The following is a 17,856-nucleotide window of genomic DNA, read 5'->3' on the forward strand; positions in this document are numbered from 1 at the left end:
TCACATCATTAGTAGAATGATCTGATTGACATGACCCATTCCATTAGCTTAGCACCCGATCGTTTAGTATGTTGCTATTGCTTTCTTCATGACTTATACATGTTCCTATGACTATGAGATTATGCAACTCCCGTTTACCGGAGGAACACTTTGGGTACTACCAAACGTCACAACGTAACTGGGTGATTATAAAGGAGTACTACAGGTGTCTCCAATGGTCGATGTTGGGTTGGCGTATTTCGAGATTAGGATTTGTCACTCCGATTGTCGGAGAGGTATCTCTGGGCCCTCTCGGTAATACACATCACATAAGCCTTGCAAGCATTACAACTAATATGTTAGTTGTGAGATGATGTATTACGGAACGAGTAAAGAGACTTGCCGGTAACGAGATTGAACTAGGTATTGGATACCGACGATCGAATCTCGGGCAAGTAACATACCGATGACAAAGGGAACAACGTATGTTGTTATGCGGTCTGACCGATAAAGATCTTCGTAGAATATGTAGGAGCCAATATGGGCATCCAGGTCCCGCTATTGGTTATTGACCAGAGACGTGTCTCGGTCATGTCTACATTGTTCTCGAACCCGTAGGGTCCGCACGCTTAAGGTTACGATGACAGTTATATTATGAGTTTATGCATTTTGATGTACCGAAGGTTGTTCGGAGTCCCGGATGTGATCACGGACATGACGAGGAGTCTCGAAATGGTCGAGACATAAAGATTGATATATTGGAAGTCTATGTTTGGACATCGGAAGTGTTCCGGGTGAAATCGGGATTTTACCGGGTTACCGGGAGGTTACCGGAACCCCCCGGGAGCCATATGGGCCATCATGGGCCTTAGTGGAAAGGAGAAAGGGGCAGCCCAAGGGGGCTGCGCGCCTCCCCCCTTCCCCTAGTCCTATTAGGACTAGGAGAGGTGGCCGGCCACCCCTCTCCCTCTTTCCCCCTTGGGAATCCTAGTTGGAATAGGATTGGGGGGGGAGTCCTACTCCCGGTAGGAGTAGGACTCCTCCTGCGCCTCTCCCTCTTGGCCGGCGCCCCCTCCCCCCTTGGCTCCTTTATATACGGAGGCAGGGGCACCTCTAAACACACAAGTTGACACAAGTTGATCCACGTGATCGATTCCTTAGCCGTGTGCGGTGCCCCCTGCCACCATATTCCTCGATAATACTGTAGCGGAGTTTAGGCGAAGCCCTGCTGCTGTAGTTCATCAAGATCGTCACCACGCCGTCGTGCTGACGAAACTCTTCCCCGACACTTTGCTGGATCGGAGTCCGGGGATCGTCATCGAGCTGAACGTGTGCTCGAACTCGGAGGTGCCGTAGTTTCGGTGCTTGATCGGTTGGATCGTGAAGACGTACGACTACTTCCTCTACGTCGTGTCATCGCTTCCGCAGTCGGTCTGCGTTGGGTACGTAGACAACACTCTCCTCTCGTTGCTATGCATCACATGATCCTGTGTGCGCGTAGGAAATTTTTTGAAATTACTACGAAACCCAACAGTGGCATCCGAGCCTGGTTATTGATGTTGATGTTATATGCACGAGTAGAACACAAGTGAGTTGTGGACGATACAAGTCATACTGCCTACCAGCATGTCATATTTTGGTTCGGCGGTATTGTTGGACGAGACGACCCAGACCAACCTTACGCGTACGCTTACGCGAGACCGGTTCCCTCGACGTGCTTTGCACAGAGATGGCTTGCGGGCGACTGTCTCTCCAACTTTAGTTGAACCAAGTATGGCTACGCCCGGTCCTTGCGAAGGTTAAAACGGAGTCTATTTGACAAACTATCGTTGTGGTTTTGATGCGTAGGTGAGATTGGTTCTTACTTAAGCCCGTAGCAGCCACGTAAAACATGCAACAACAAAGTAGAGGACGTCTAACTTGTTTTTGCAGGGCATGTTGTGATGTGATATGGTCAAGGCATGATGCTGAATTTTATTGTATGAGATGATCATGTTTTGTAACCAAGTTATCGGCAACTGGCAGGAGCCATATGGTTGTCGCTTTATTGTATGCAATGCAATCGCGATGTAATGCTTAACTTTATTACTAAACGGTAGTGATAGTCGTGAAAGCATAAGATTGGCGAGACGACAACGATGCTACGATGGAGATCAAGGTGTCGCGCCGGTGACGATGGTGATCATGACGGTGCTTCGGAGATGGAGATCACAAGCACGAGATGATGATGGCCATATCATATCACTTATATTGATTGCATGTGATGTTTATCTTTTTATGCATCTTATCTTGCTTTGATTGACGGTAGCATTATAAGATGATCTCTCATTAAATTATCAAGAAGTGTTCTCCCTGAGTATGCACCGTTGCCAAAGTTCGTCGTGCCCAGACACCACGTGATGATCGGGTGTGATAAGCTCTACGTCCATCTACAACGGGTGCAAGCCAGTTTTTGCACACGCAGAATACTCAGGTTAAACTTGACGAGCCTAGCATATGCAGATATGGCCTCGGAACACGGAGACCGAAAGGTCGAGCGTGAATCATATAGTAGATATGATCAACATAACGATGTTCACCATTGAAAACTACTCCATCTCACGTGATGATCGGTTATGGTTTAGTTGATTTGGATCACGTAATCACTTAGAGGATTAGAGGGATGTCTATCTAAGTGGGAGTTCTTAAGTAATATGATTAATTGAACTTAAATTTATCATGAACTTAGTACCTGATAGTATCTTGCTTGTTTATGTTGATTGTAGATAGATGGCTCGTGCTGTTGTTCCGTTGAATTTTAATGCGTTCCTTGAGAAAGCAAAGTTGAAAGATGATGGTAGCAATTACACGGACTGGGTCCGTAACTTGAGGATTATCCTCATTGCTGCACAGAAGAATTACGTCCTGGAAGCACCGCTGGGTGCCAGGCCTGCTGCTGGAGCAACGCCAGATGTTATGAACGTCTGGCAGAGCAAAGCTGATGACTACTCGATAGTTCAGTGTGCCATGCTTTACGGCTTAGAATCGGGACTTCAACGACGTTTTGAACGTCATGGAGCATATGAGATGTTCCAGGAGTTGAAGTTAATATTTCAAGCAAATGCCCGGATTGAGAGATATGAAGTCTCCAATAAGTTCTATAGCTGCAAGATGGAGGAGAACAGTTCTGTCAGTGAGCATATACTCAAAATGTCTGGGTATAATAATCACTTGATTCAATTGGGAGTTAATCTTCCGGATGATTGCGTCATCGACAGAATTCTCCAATCACTGCCACCAAGCTACAAGAGCTTCGTAATGAACTATAATATGCAAGGGATGAACAAGACTATTCCCGAGCTCTTCGCAATGCTGAAAGCTGCGGAGGTAGAAATCAAGAAGGAGCATCAAGTGTTGATGGTTAACAAGACCACTAGTTTCAAGAAAAAGGGCAAAGGGAAGAAAAAGGGGAACTTCAAGAAGAACGGCAAGCAAGTTGCTGCTCAAGAGAAGAAACCCAAGTCTGGACCTAAGCCTGAAACTGAGTGCTTCTACTGCAAGCAGACTGGTCACTGGAAGCGGAACTGCCCCAAGTATTTGGCGGATAAGAAGGATGGCAAGGTGAACAAAGGTATATGTGATATACATGTTATTGATGTGTACCTTACTAGAGCTCGCAGTAGCACCTGGGTATTTGATACTGGTTCTGTTGCTAATATTTGCAACTCGAAACAGGGACTACAGAATAAGCGGGCACTGGCAAAGGACGAGGTGACGATGCGCGTGGGAAACGGTTCCAAAGTCGATGTGATCGCAGTCGGCACGCTACCTCTACATCTACCTTCGGGATTAATATTAGACCTAAGTAATTGTTATTTGGTGCCAGCGTTGAGCATGAACATTATATCTGGATCTTGTTTAATGCGAGACGGTTATTCATTTAAATCAGAGAATAATGGTTGTTCTATTTATATGAGTAATATCTTTTATGGTCATGCACCCTTGAAGAGTGGTCTATTTTTATTGAATCTCGATAGTAGTAATACACATATTCATAATGTTGAAGCCAAAAGATGCAGAGTTGATAATGAAAGTGCAACTTATTTGTGGCACTGTCGTTTAGGTCATATCGGTATAAAGCGCATGAAGAAACTCCATACCGATGGACTTTTGGAACCACTTGATTATGAATCACTTGGTACTTGCGAACCGTGCCTCATGGGCAAGATGACTAAAACACCGTTCTCCGGTACTATGGAGAGAGCAACAGATTTGTTGGAAATCATACATACCGATGTATGTGGCCCGATGAATATTGAGGCTCGTGGCGGATATCGTTATTTTCTCACCTTCACAGATGATTTAAGCAGATATGGGTATATTTACTTAATGAAACATAAGTCTGAAACATTTGAAAAGTTCAAAGAATTTCAGAGTGAAGTTGAAAATCATCGTAACAAGAAAATAAAGTTTCTACGATCTGATCGTGGAGGAGAATATTTGAGTTACGAGTTTGGTGTACATTTGAAAAACTGTGGAATAGTTTCGCAACTCACGCCACCCGGAACACCACAGCGTAATGGTGTGTCCGAACGTCGTAATCGTACTTTACTAGATATGGTGCGATCTATGATGTCTCTTACTGATTTACCGCTATCATTTTGGGGATATGCTTTAGAGACGGCCGCATTCACGTTAAATAGGGCACCATCAAAATCCGTTGAGACGACGCCTTATGAACTGTGGTTTGGCAAGAAACCAAAGTTGTCGTTTCTTAAAGTTTGGGGCTGCGATGCTTATGTGAAAAAGCTTCAACCTGATAAGCTCGAACCCAAATCGGAGAAATGTGTCTTCATAGGATACCCAAAGGAAACTGTTGGGTACACCTTCTATCACAGATCCGAAGGCAAAACATTCGTTGCTAAGAATGGATCATTTCTAGAGAAGGAGTTTCTCTCGAAAGAAGTGAGTGGGAGGAAAGTAGAACTTGACGAGGTAACTGTACCTGCTCCCTTACTGGAAAGTAGTTCATCACAGAAAACTGTTTCAGTGACACCTACACCAGTTAGTGAGGAAGCCAATGATAATGATCATGAAACTTCAGATCAAGATACTACTGAACCGCGTAGATCAACCAGAGTAAGATCCGCACCAGAGTGGTACGGTAATCCTGTTCTGGAGGTCATGCTACTAGATCATGATGAACCTACGAACTATGAAGAAGCGATGGTGAGCCCAGATTCCGTAAAGTGGCTTGAAGCCATGAAATCTGAGATGGGATCCATGTATGAGAACAAAGTATGGACTTTGGTTGACTTGCCCGATGATCGGCAAGCAATTGAGAATAAATGGATTTTTAAGAAGAAGACTGACGCTGATGGTAATGTTACTGTCTACAAAGCTCGACTTGTCGCAAAAGGTTTTCGGCAAGTTCAAGGAATTGACTACGATGAGACCTTCTCACCCGTAGCGATGCTTAAGTCCGTCCGAATCATGTTAGCAATTGCCGCATTTTATGATTATGAAATTTGGCAAATGGATGTCAAAACTGCATTCCTGAATGGATTTCTGGAAGAAGAGTTGTATATGATGCAACCAGAAGGTTTTGTCGATCCAAAGGGAGCTAACAAAGTGTGCAAGCTCCAGCGATCCATTTATGGACTGGTGCAAGCCTCTCGGAGTTGGAATAAACGTTTTGATAGTGTGATCAAAGCATTTGGTTTTATACAGACTTTCGGAGAAGCCTGTATTTACAAGAAAGTGAGTGGGAGCTCTGTAGCATTTCTGATATTATATGTGGATGACATATTACTGATTGGAAATGATATAGAATTTCTGGATAGCATAAAGGGATACTTGAATAAAAGTTTTTCAATGAAAGACCTCGGTGAAGCTGCTTACATATTAGGCATTAAGATCTATAGAGATAGATCAAGACGCTTAATTGGACTTTCACAAAGCACATACCTTGACAAAATTTTGAAGAAGTTCAAAATGGATCAAGCGAAGAAAGGGTTCTTGCCTGTGTTACAAGGTGTGAAATTGAGTAAGACTCAATGCCCGACCACTGCAGAAGATAGAGAGAATATGAAAGATGTTCCCTATGCATCAGCCATAGGCTCTATCATGTATGCAATGCTGTGTACCAGACCTGATGTGTGCCTTGCTATAAGTTTAGCAGGGAGGTACCAAAGTAATCCAGGAATGGATCACTGGACAGCGGTCAAGAACATCCTGAAATACCTGAAAAGGACTAAGGATATGTTTCTCGTATATGGAAGTGACAAAGAGCTCATCGTAAAAGGTTACGTTGATGCAAGCTTTGACACTGATCCGGACGATTCTAAATCGCAAACCGGATACGTGTTTACATTAAACGGTGGAGCTGTCAGTTGGTGCAGTTCTAAACAAAGCGTCGTAGCGGGATCTACATGTGAAGCGGAATACATAGCTGCTTCGGAAGCAGCAAATGAAGGAGTCTGGATGAAGGAGTTCATATCCGATCTAGGTGTCATACCTAGTGCATCGGGTCCAATGAAAATCTTTTGTGACAATACTGGTGCAATTGCCTTGGCAAAGGAATCCAGATTTCACAAAAGGACCAAACACATCAAGAGACGCTTCAACTCCATCCGGGATCTAGTCCAGGTGGGAGACATAGAGATTTGCAAGATACATACGGATCTGAATGTTGCAGACCCGTTGACTAAGCCTCTTCCACGAGCAAAACATGATCAGCACCAAAGCTCCATGGGTGTTAGATTCATTACAGTGTAATCTAGATTATTGACTCTAGTGCAAGTGGGAGACTGAAGGAAATATGCCCTAGAGGCAATAATAAAGTTATTATTTATTTCCTTATAATCATGATAAATGTTTATTATTCATGCTAGAATTGTATTTACCGGAAACATAATACATGTGTGAATACATAGACAAACAGAGTGTCACTAGTATGCCTCTACTTGACTAGCTCGTTAATCAAAGATGGTTATGTTTCCTAACCATGAACAATGAGTTGTTATTTGATTAACGAGGTCACATCATTAGTAGAATGATCTGATTGACATGACCCATTCCATTAGCTTAGCACCCGATCGTTTAGTATGTTGCTATTGCTTTCTTCATGACTTATACATGTTCCTATGACTATGAGATTATGCAACTCCCGTTTACCGGAGGAACACTTTGGGTACTACCAAACGTCACAACGTAACTGGGTGATTATAAAGGAGTACTACAGGTGTCTCCAATGGTCGATGTTGGGTTGGCGTATTTCGAGATTAGGATTTGTCACTCCGATTGTCGGAGAGGTATCTCTGGGCCCTCTCGGTAATACACATCACATAAGCCTTGCAAGCATTACAACTAATATGTTAGTTGTGAGATGATGTATTACGGAACGAGTAAAGAGACTTGCCGGTAACGAGATTGAACTAGGTATTGGATACCGACGATCGAATCTCGGGCAAGTAACATACCGATGACAAAGGGAACAACGTATGTTGTTATGCGGTCTGACCGATAAAGATCTTCGTAGAATATGTAGGAGCCAATATGGGCATCCAGGTCCCGCTATTGGTTATTGACCAGAGACGTGTCTCGGTCATGTCTACATTGTTCTCGAACCCGTAGGGTCCGCACGCTTAAGGTTACGATGACAGTTATATTATGAGTTTATGCATTTTGATGTACCGAAGGTTGTTCGGAGTCCCGGATGTGATCACGGACATGACGAGGAGTCTCGAAATGGTCGAGACATAAAGATTGATATATTGGAAGTCTATGTTTGGACATCGGAAGTGTTCCGGGTGAAATCGGGATTTTACCGGGTTACCGGGAGGTTACCGGAACCCCCCGGGAGCCATATGGGCCATCATGGGCCTTAGTGGAAAGGAGAAAGGGGCAGCCCAAGGGGGCTGCGCGCCTCCCCCCTTCCCCTAGTCCTATTAGGACTAGGAGAGGTGGCCGGCCACCCCTCTCCCTCTTTCCCCCTTGGGAATCCTAGTTGGAATAGGATTGGGGGGGGAGTCCTACTCCCGGTAGGAGTAGGACTCCTCCTGCGCCTCTCCTCTTGGCCGGCGCCCCCTCCCCCCTTGGCTCCTTTATATACGGAGGCAGGGGCACCTCTAAACACACAAGTTGACACAAGTTGATCCACGTGATCGATTCCTTAGCCGTGTGCGGTGCCCCCTGCCACCATATTCCTCGATAATACTGTAGCGGAGTTTAGGCGAAGCCCTGCTGCTGTAGTTCATCAAGATCGTCACCACGCCGTCGTGCTGACGAAACTCTTCCCCGACACTTTGCTGGATCGGAGTCCGGGGATCGTCATCGAGCTGAACGTGTGCTCGAACTCGGAGGTGCCGTAGTTTCGGTGCTTGATCGGTTGGATCGTGAAGACGTACGACTACTTCCTCTACGTCGTGTCATCGCTTCCGCAGTCGGTCTGCGTTGGGTACGTAGACAACACTCTCCTCTCGTTGCTATGCATCACATGATCCTGTGTGCGCGTAGGAAAATTTTTGAAATTACTACGAAACCCAACAGTGGCATCCGAGCCTGGTTATTGATGTTGATGTTATATGCACGAGTAGAACACAAGTGAGTTGTGGACGATACAAGTCATACTGCCTACCAGCATGTCATATTTTGGTTCGGCGGTATTGTTGGACGAGACGACCCAGACCAACCTTACGCGTACGCTTACGCGAGACCGGTTCCCTCGACGTGCTTTGCACAGAGATGGCTTGCGGGCGACTGTCTCTCCAACTTTAGTTGAACCAAGTATGGCTACGCCCGGTCCTTGCGAAGGTTAAAACGGAGTCTATTTGACAAACTATCGTTGTGGTTTTGATGCGTAGGTGAGATTGGTTCTTACTTAAGCCCGTAGCAGCCACGTAAAACATGCAACAACAAAGTAGAGGACGTCTAACTTGTTTTTGCAGGACATGCAACAACAAAGTAGAGGACGTCTAACTTGTTTTTGCAGGTCCTCCAGCTCTATGAGCTGGGCATCGAAGCTGCCAACGGAGACGAGAAGGTCATGGCGAACTGGTTTCCCATGGCGCTCAAGGACGGGGCTCGCACTGGCTCCTGAACCTGGTTCCAGGCACGATCTCCTCCTGGGACGAGATGCGCACCCGCTTCATCACCAACTTCCAAGGTACTCGTGACCGGCCATCCCCCGTGAGCGACATGCGCCGCGTCAAGCAATAACCCGGAGAGACTCTGCAGAAGTACATCCAGCGCTTCAACAATGCACACCTCAAGATTCCCAAGGTGACCGAGGAGGCCATCATCTCAGCCTTCTCCGACGGCGTGCGCGATGTCAAGATGAAGGAGGAGCTGGTGATGCATGAAGACCTGTGCACTTCCTTGGAGTTGTTCAACTTGGCAACCAAGTGCGCCAGGGCTGAGGAAGGGTGTCTCTTCCTCCTCGAGTTGCCTGCCGCAGACCCAGAAGAGAAGAAGCCCAAGGCCAAGGATGTGAAGCGCAAGGGGGTTGCCATGCTCGCGGCAGAACCAGACACCAAGCGGGGCAGAGATCAGCCAAGGGTAGTCGGTACTGTGTGTACCACAACCTCCACACCCACAACACCAACGAATGTCAAGAGCTCCGAGCCGTGCGAGAAGGAAGGATTGGCCGTCGCCCCGACCGCGGTGACCAGGGCTATGGTCGAGGAGGAGGAAGGAATGCAAGACGCTGGGAAGACCACGGCCCGCGCCAAGGGTGGCACGATCAACCTCGCGAGGATCTCTGGCAAGACCCGCCTCGCGAGGGAGACTGGAGGGATCAGCCTCGCGAGGATCGCCCGCAAGGCAACGCAGGCCTCCCTCCGCTGCCGCCGCAGCCAAGGAGAAACGAGGACCACCATCAGGACGAGGGGCTGGGGGCTTCCAGGAGCCACGCACAGTCGCCTGCATCCTGGGCGGGGCTCAAGCCCCAGCCTCTCAACGCGTCTTCAAGCAGTTTGCCCGTGAAGTGAATGCAGTCCTCCCCAAGCTGGAAGCCACGCGCCCTCTCAGGTGGTCGGCGTGCGCCATCACGTTCAGCTCAGCAGATCAGCTCAAGTGTGCAGCTACAGCCGGAGTCCTCCCGATGCTTTGTTCCCCAATCATCAGCAACATGGTGGTCACCAGGAACCTCATCGATGGCGGGGCAGGGCTCAACGTCCTGTCCGTGGAAACATTCAACAATCTCCAAGTGCCCTACAACCAGCTTCAGCCGACCAAGCCTTTCTCCGGAGTCACCGACGGCTCCACGGTCCCGATTGGGCAGGTCCGCCTCCCAGTCACCTTCGGGGCACGCGACAACTACCGCACCGAGCTCATCGACTTCGATGTCGCTCACATTTGCCTGCCATACAACGCCATCCTTGGGTACACAGCGCTGGCCAAGTTCATGGTCGTAACTCACCACGGCTACAATGTCCTCAAGATGCCAGGAAGTGGCGGAGTCATCACGGTGCCCTGTGAAGAGAAGGATGCGGTGTGTTCCCTGGAACGAGCCTTTCAGGCCGCGTCACTAGAAGACCCGGATCGCGGAAGCAGGAGGCTTCCCGAGACTGCCCCCAAGAAGAAGAAGACATCGTCCGGCCCGGCCCCTCAGGAGGCAAGCCCCTCAGGGCCCGCGCCTGCCCAGGGGGAACCTCCTTCCATCGCATAGGAAAGCGCACCCGGCGCCCTCCTCAGGCAGGGCTCGGGGGCTCTCCCCTGGAGAGCCACCGACCTGGCTAAGGTCACGAGGGAGGCGCTTGGGCACCACATGGAGGCGTGTTTCAAAGCACGTTTCCCTCAGGAAGGAGTAAAGCAAGGAGAGCCAGACCCTTAGGAGTTCGTCAGCAAGGCCATTCAGGAGCTACAGGAGTCAAGAGTCATGAGAGGCGGTCGCCGCCTACTAGCTGTGGCTCTCCATCCAGGCGAGGATGGTGGGCTGCGCGTCTGCATCGACATACCAGGGCTCAATCGAGTCGCCTCTCTGGAGCGCCTCTGGCCCTCGCGAGTGGGGCGCTGCGAAGGTCCACCCCACAGCTACATTCGCATGCCTCACGGCTTGCCGAACGCGTCTGCCACGTACCAGCGCCTCATGAGGGGCATCATGGAGGCTCAAGAGGCCAGGCGTTCCACAGCCCTGGCAGAGATGGAGATGGTCCACAAGGAACCACCAGCGCCTCCGAAGCCTCCCGAGGCCCCTGGGCCTGGGGGCTCGTGAGGATCGGCTTCCGCAGCCCACCGAGTCTACTACACCAACACTCCTTCGTCCTCAACATCATCAGGTGACATCTTTCAAGTTTCACTTCCAGCTGGGAGCGCCCCCCCAGGGCTGCATTATTCCCAGGCCGCGTGGGTCCATCCCTGCGGCATGTATCCCTTTTATTTCATGTTGTTAGCTTACCTTGTTGGGGGCGCCCCTCGGGCTGCATCATCCTAAAAGTCGCTCGGGCCAGACAGAGCGGCATGTACCCCTTTTGCGTTTATTTTCGGCTATGCGTTCGACCCACCATGCTTGATTATTTGATGCCTGTCCACGGCACCTCTTCTTCTCCATGCCGACCACTTGCACGTTAAAGGGAGGGTACCTGAGCATCACGACTCAGGGCTCTTACTGGCTCTCCAGCCCTCACCCTCTGGCCTTGTCCACGGCATCGTGACCTAGCATACCAGCGATGGCTGAGACTAGCTCGAGGGCCGGGACCCGAGGATGTAGAGTGCCGGCATCTAACCAAATTTGCAGGGACACATCACAAGATAAGGCCCAGTGCCAGGCGCAACCCGCCTAGAGGTAGGGCCCCGTGAGTCTCGCGCTGGCTCACGGGTGCCCAGATACACCTCGCCATGCCCTACCGTGCCAGCCACGTGTCAGGGCGGGGCTGTACACGCCCCGGGGGCTCCTCCCGGAGGGGAGCCCCCTCCCACGTACCAGTGGAAGCACCATGCTACGCGCTGGCTGACGACACTGCCGAGGAGCGGCTATGCCCGTACACATACGGAAGCGCTATGCTCCGCGCTGGTGATAAACAACTAAGGGCGGCCCCCGGGCCGCATCAACCTCAGGGATCCCAGAGCTCAGTGTCTAGCCTCATCATAATGCCTCCCCTCGGGAGTGCCGCGCGAGGGGGCTGGCCACGGGGGCTGCGCCTGGGTCACGCCCAGACGTACACCACCCAGCCAGGCCCCCCCGGGCCTGGTTCGTCGCGCGTCTCTCCCCGAGCGGAGCCAAGGTACGAAGGCCATTTGAGCGTCAAGGGGGACTCCTGAGCATCGCGACTCAGGAGCCTAACTGGTCACGTAGCCCCTCACTCCTTAGTTCCAAAAGGCTAACGACGGTTGAGGTATGTGCGCGGCCGGGCTCTGCAGACGTAGAATGGTAGATCCACCCACATCATACCTCCCTACTTGCTGTTCGTGCGCCAAGGGGGACTCCTGAGCATCGCGACTCAGGAGCCTAACTTGTCACGTAGCCCCTCACTCCTTGGCCCCGTCCTGGTTTCCGGTCGGGACTAACGCTGGGTGAGGTATGCGCGGGGCCGGGCTCTGTCGGCGTAGAACATAAGCAAGTAGGAAGGAAAAGCGCAAATTTCAAGGAATTCAAAAGCAAATATTACAGTCCACATTGTTATCTCAATGCCAAACGCAAGTTTAAACGCCTCCCCGAGGCATGATACATGTGCAGGAATTAAAGGCAGGACAGGAGCCACAACAGAGTCACTTGTCGGCGGTGGAGCAGCGCTGTAACGCCCTAGATGCGGCTATATCTCCATGTATCGAAGCACGACTTAGAGGCATAACCGCATTGAAAGCAATGTCGCAAGTGAGGTAATCTTCACACAACCCATGTAATACATAAGGGACAGAGATACATAGTTGGCTTACAGTCGCCACTTCACACAAATACATGAATAAAGCATTACAACATCCAAATACAATCAAGGTCCGACTACGGAACCAAAATAAAAGAAGAACCCCAAATGCGACAAAGGTCCCGATCGACCCCAACTGGGCTCCACTACTGATCAACTAGAACGAAACAACACAACGGACAAAGTCTTCATCGAGCTCCTCCTGAGATTGGTTGCGTCATCTGCACGGACTCATCGGCACCTGCAAGCTGGTTTTGGAAGTATCTGTGAGTCACGGGGACTCAGCAATCTCGCACCCTCGCGATCAAGACTATTTAAGCTTATGGGTAAGGTAAAGGTATGAGGTGGAGCTGCAGCAAGCGACTAGCATATATGGTGGCTAACATACGCAAATGAGAGCGAGAAGAGAAGGCAAAGCACGGTCGATAAAAGTATGATCAAGAAGTGATCCTATAGCAACCTACGTCAAGCATAACTCCAACACCGTGTTCACTTCCCGGACTCCGCCGGAAAGAGACCATCACGGTTACACACGCAGTTGACTCATTTTAATTATGTTAAGGTTCAAGTTATCTACAGCCGGACATTAAAAAATTCCCATCTGCCCATAACCGCAGGCACGGCTTTCGAAAGTTCAAATCCCTGCAGGGGTGTCCCAACTTAGCCCATCACAAGCTCTCATGGTCAACGAAGGAATAGACCTCCTCCCGAGACATTCCGATGAGACTCGGTATCTCGGTTCTACAAGACATTTCGACAGGGTAAAACTAAACCAGCAACACCGCCCGAATGTGCCGACAAATCCCGATAGGAGCTACACATATCTCTTTCTCAGGGCACACCGGATTGTCCAAACTTCCGGTAGGCTAGCCCAGAGTTGCCCCTGGTGGCCACCGGCGGCTGACAAGTTGGACCAACACTCAGAGGAGCACTGGTCCGGGGGGGTAAAATAATGATGACCCTCAGGAGCGCGACTCCCAAGGGAAAAGAAAAGGCTAGGTGGCAAATGGTAAAACCAATGTTGGGCATTGCTGGAGGAGTTTTACTCAAGGCGAACTGTCAAGGGGTTCCCATAATAGCCCAACCGCGTAAGGAACGCAAAATCCGGGAACATAACACCGATATGACGGAAACTAGGGTGGCAAGAGTGGAACAAAACACCAGGCATAAGGCCGAGCCTTCCACCCTTTACCAAGTGTATAGATGCATTAATTAAATAAGATATATAGTGATATCCCAACAAGTAAACATGTTCCAACAAGGAACAACATCTCCATCTTCCAACAAGGAACAAAACTTCAATCTTCACCTGCAACTAACAACGCTATAAGAGGGGCTGAGCAAAGCGGTAACATAGCCAAACAACGGTTTGCTAGGACAAGGTGGGTTAGAGGCTTGGTTCAACAATATAGGAGGCATGATAAGCAAGTGGTAGGTATCGCAGCATAGGCATAGCAAAAGAGCGAGCAACTAAGCAAGCAAAGATAGAAGTGATTTCGAGGGTATGATCATCTTGCCTGAAATCCCGCAAGGAAGAAGAACGAGTCCATGAAGAAGACAAATGGACGTAGACGAACGGGTCCTCACAAACGCGACGTTACCGAAACCAACCCGAGGAAGCAAACACCGGAAAGAAGCACACAACATAGTAAACAACCAACACATGAACATGGCATGATATGCGGGATGCGGTATGCGATGCATATGCATGATTTGACACGGAATGAAACAACCTGGCCTCAACTTGTAAAACCAAGTGTGCCACTGGAAAGGTGAGATGAAATCGCTTGAAAACGATATAAAGAACGCCGGAATCAGAGTTACGGTTTGGAAATGGCAAGCAATTCAAATATGGCATCGGTCTGCGATATACAGCAAGTAGCCATCTAAATGCAACAAGATGAACATTCTACAGCACTCAAACATGGCAACAAAATACATGGCAGGGATCCACTCATAATGCTTGACAAAAGAGGAACACTGAGCTACGGCCAATTCATTCATTAACAGGTTCAAACAAGCATGGCAAAAGGGCAAACGGTAAACAGGTTTCAGACTTAGTGAAATTAACTCTAGTCTGGAATTTCAGATCAGGTAGCACTCTTCGGAGCATGAGAACTATATGCTACAGGACGTGAACATGGCAAAGTAAAGCATGGCATGGATCTACTCAAAGAGCTTAACAAAAGTCCCTTAGTGACCTTGAGCCAAAAGGGATCAGAAAATACAATTGCAAGCATGTGAACATGGCAAAACATAATCAGGTTACAGACTTAGTGAAAAACTGGAGCATGCTGAAAACAGATATCAAGTAGGCATGTATACGAGCTCGATGCACTCACTACGGAGCAAGTCATGACAAACTAAGCATACACCCATCAAGAATACACAAAATACAAGCTATACATGGCAGAACAATAGCATAGCATGCATGGATCAACTACAACATCATCGGCAAAATCGCTAACAAGTAGACAATCTGCCAGATTCACGAAATAGCAAAAGTAGAGCTCGATTGACTCAAGCTAGGGTGCTCCATAATTGCAAACAAAGACATGGGTGGATAGAGAACCACAAGATTAACAAAACATCCTTACCGATCATCCTCAAAAGAGGCACGGATCACTAGGAAACAACATGAACATATGGCCATATGAGATAAACAGATCAAGGACTTAGTGGAAATGCTAAGTCCCTGAAATCAGCATTACCAAGTGCCTCACTTTGCAAGCTTGTGCTAGTCACCACACACATCATAAAAATACATGGATTGCACCTCTGGAAAGATGGCAAAACCCTTAACAAAACATATGGAGAGCTCATGGGCATATCATGCACACAATAATCATGGCAAAAATGACAAATATCTAAATGGAGCAGCAGATCTGACAATTATCTCAAGTAGCACTCTTCTAACAGCATTTCGGGCATCAAGATGAACTCAAATGAAAATGATGCAATGGAATGAAATGATGTGCTCTCTGAGTCGAACATTTTGGTATTCTATATGCTCAAATTGGAGCCACGGATGCGGAGTTACGACATGATGAATTTGGGCATATGAATCTGGGAATTTCGGGAACTTAGTGAAATTTACCACCTCTCGGGGAAAATGGACGGAGTGGTATGGGACGAGGAGATCCGGGTTCGGGCGACGTGTTTGGTTCGATGGACATGGCCGTACAGGAACAGAGCCATGCAGATCTGGCGGGGACGAAGTCAACGGCGACGTCGGCGCTACTCCGGCGACGAAGGAGATCGGAACTCCGGTGTGGTGGTGCAGACGGCTGGATCCGACGACCGGGGCCGGATCGGGGCGCGGGTGACGCGTGGCGTGGGTGGTCGAAAGAGCTCGACCCGGGGTCGCTGCGTGGAGAGGTTGAAACTCCGGTCGCCGGGGTTGACGAGTGTTGGGTAACGTAGTAATTTCAAAAAAAATCCTACGCACACGCAAGATCATGGTGATGCATAGCAACGAGAGGGGAGAGTATAATCTACGTACCCTTGTAGATCGACAACGGAAGCGTTAGCACAACGTGGTTGATGTAGTCGTACGTCTTCATGGCCCGACTGATCAAGCACCGAAACTACGGCACCTCCGAGTTCTAGCACACGTTCAGCTCGATGACGATCCCCCGGACTCCGATCCAGCAAAGTGTCGGGGAAGAGTTCCGTCAGCACGACGGTGTGGTGACGATCTTGATGTACTACCGTCGCAGGGCTTCGCCTAAGCACCGCTACAATATTATCGAGGACTATGGTGGAAGGGGGCACCGCACATGGCTAAGAATATGATCACGTGGATCAACTTGTGTGTCTAGGGACGCCCCTTGCCTCCGTATATAAAGGATCAAAAGGGGGGGTGCGGCCGGCCAGGAGAGGGCGCGCCAGGAGGAGTCCTACTCCCTCCGGGAGTAGGATTCCCCCCTTTCCTAGTTGGAATAGGATTCGGGAGGGGGGAAAGAGGAGAGAGAGAAGGAAGGGGGGGCGCCCCCCTCTCCTTGTCCTATACGGACTAGGGGGGGAGGGGCGCGCGGCCCAGCCCTGGTCACCTCTCCTCTCTTCCACTAAGGCCCACTAAGGCCCATATACCTCCCGGGGGGTTCCGGTAACCTCCCGGTACTCCGGTAAAATCCCGATTTCACCCGGAACACTTCCGATATCCAAATATAGGCTTCCAATATATCAATCTTTATGTCTCGACCATTTCGAGACTCCTCGTCATGTCCCCGATCCCATCCGGGACTCCAAACTCCTTCAGTACATCAAAACTCATAAACTCATAATATAATTGTCATCGAAACCTTAAGCGTGCGGACCCTACGGGTTCGAGAACAATGTAGACATGACCGAGACATGTCTCCGGTCAATAACCAATAGCGGAACCTGGATGCTCATATTGGCTCCTACATATTCTACGAAGATCTTTTATCGGTCAAACCGCATAACAACATACGTTGTTTCCTTTGTCATCGGTATGTTACTTGCCCGAGATTCGATCGTCGGTATCTCAATACCTAGTTCAATCTCGTTACCGGCAAGTCTCTTTACTCGTTCTGTAATACATCATCTCACAACTAACTCATTAGTTGCAATGCTTGCAAGGCTAATGTGATGTGTATTACCGAGAGGGCCCAAAGATACCTCTCCGACAATCGGAGTGACAAATCCTAATCTCGAAATACGCCAACCCAACATGTACCTTTGGAGACACCTGTAGAGCACCTTTACAATCACCCAGTTACGTTGTGACGTTTGGTAGCACACAAAGTGTTCCTCCGGTAACGGGAGTTGCATAATCTCATAGTCATAGGAACATGTATAAGTCGTGAAGAAAGCAATAGCAACATACTAAACGATCAGGTGCTAAGCTAATGGAATGGGTCATGTCAATCAGATCATTCACCTAATGATGTGATCCCGTTAATCAAATAACAACTCTTTGTCCATGGTTAGGAAACATAACCATCTTTGATTAACGAGCTAGTCTAGTAGAGGCATACTAGTGACACTCTGTTTGTCTATGTATTCACAC

This window comes from Triticum aestivum, chromosome 1A, assembly GCF_018294505.1.
Source record: "Triticum aestivum cultivar Chinese Spring chromosome 1A, IWGSC CS RefSeq v2.1, whole genome shotgun sequence".
Classification (NCBI taxonomy): Eukaryota; Viridiplantae; Streptophyta; class Magnoliopsida; order Poales; family Poaceae; genus Triticum; species Triticum aestivum.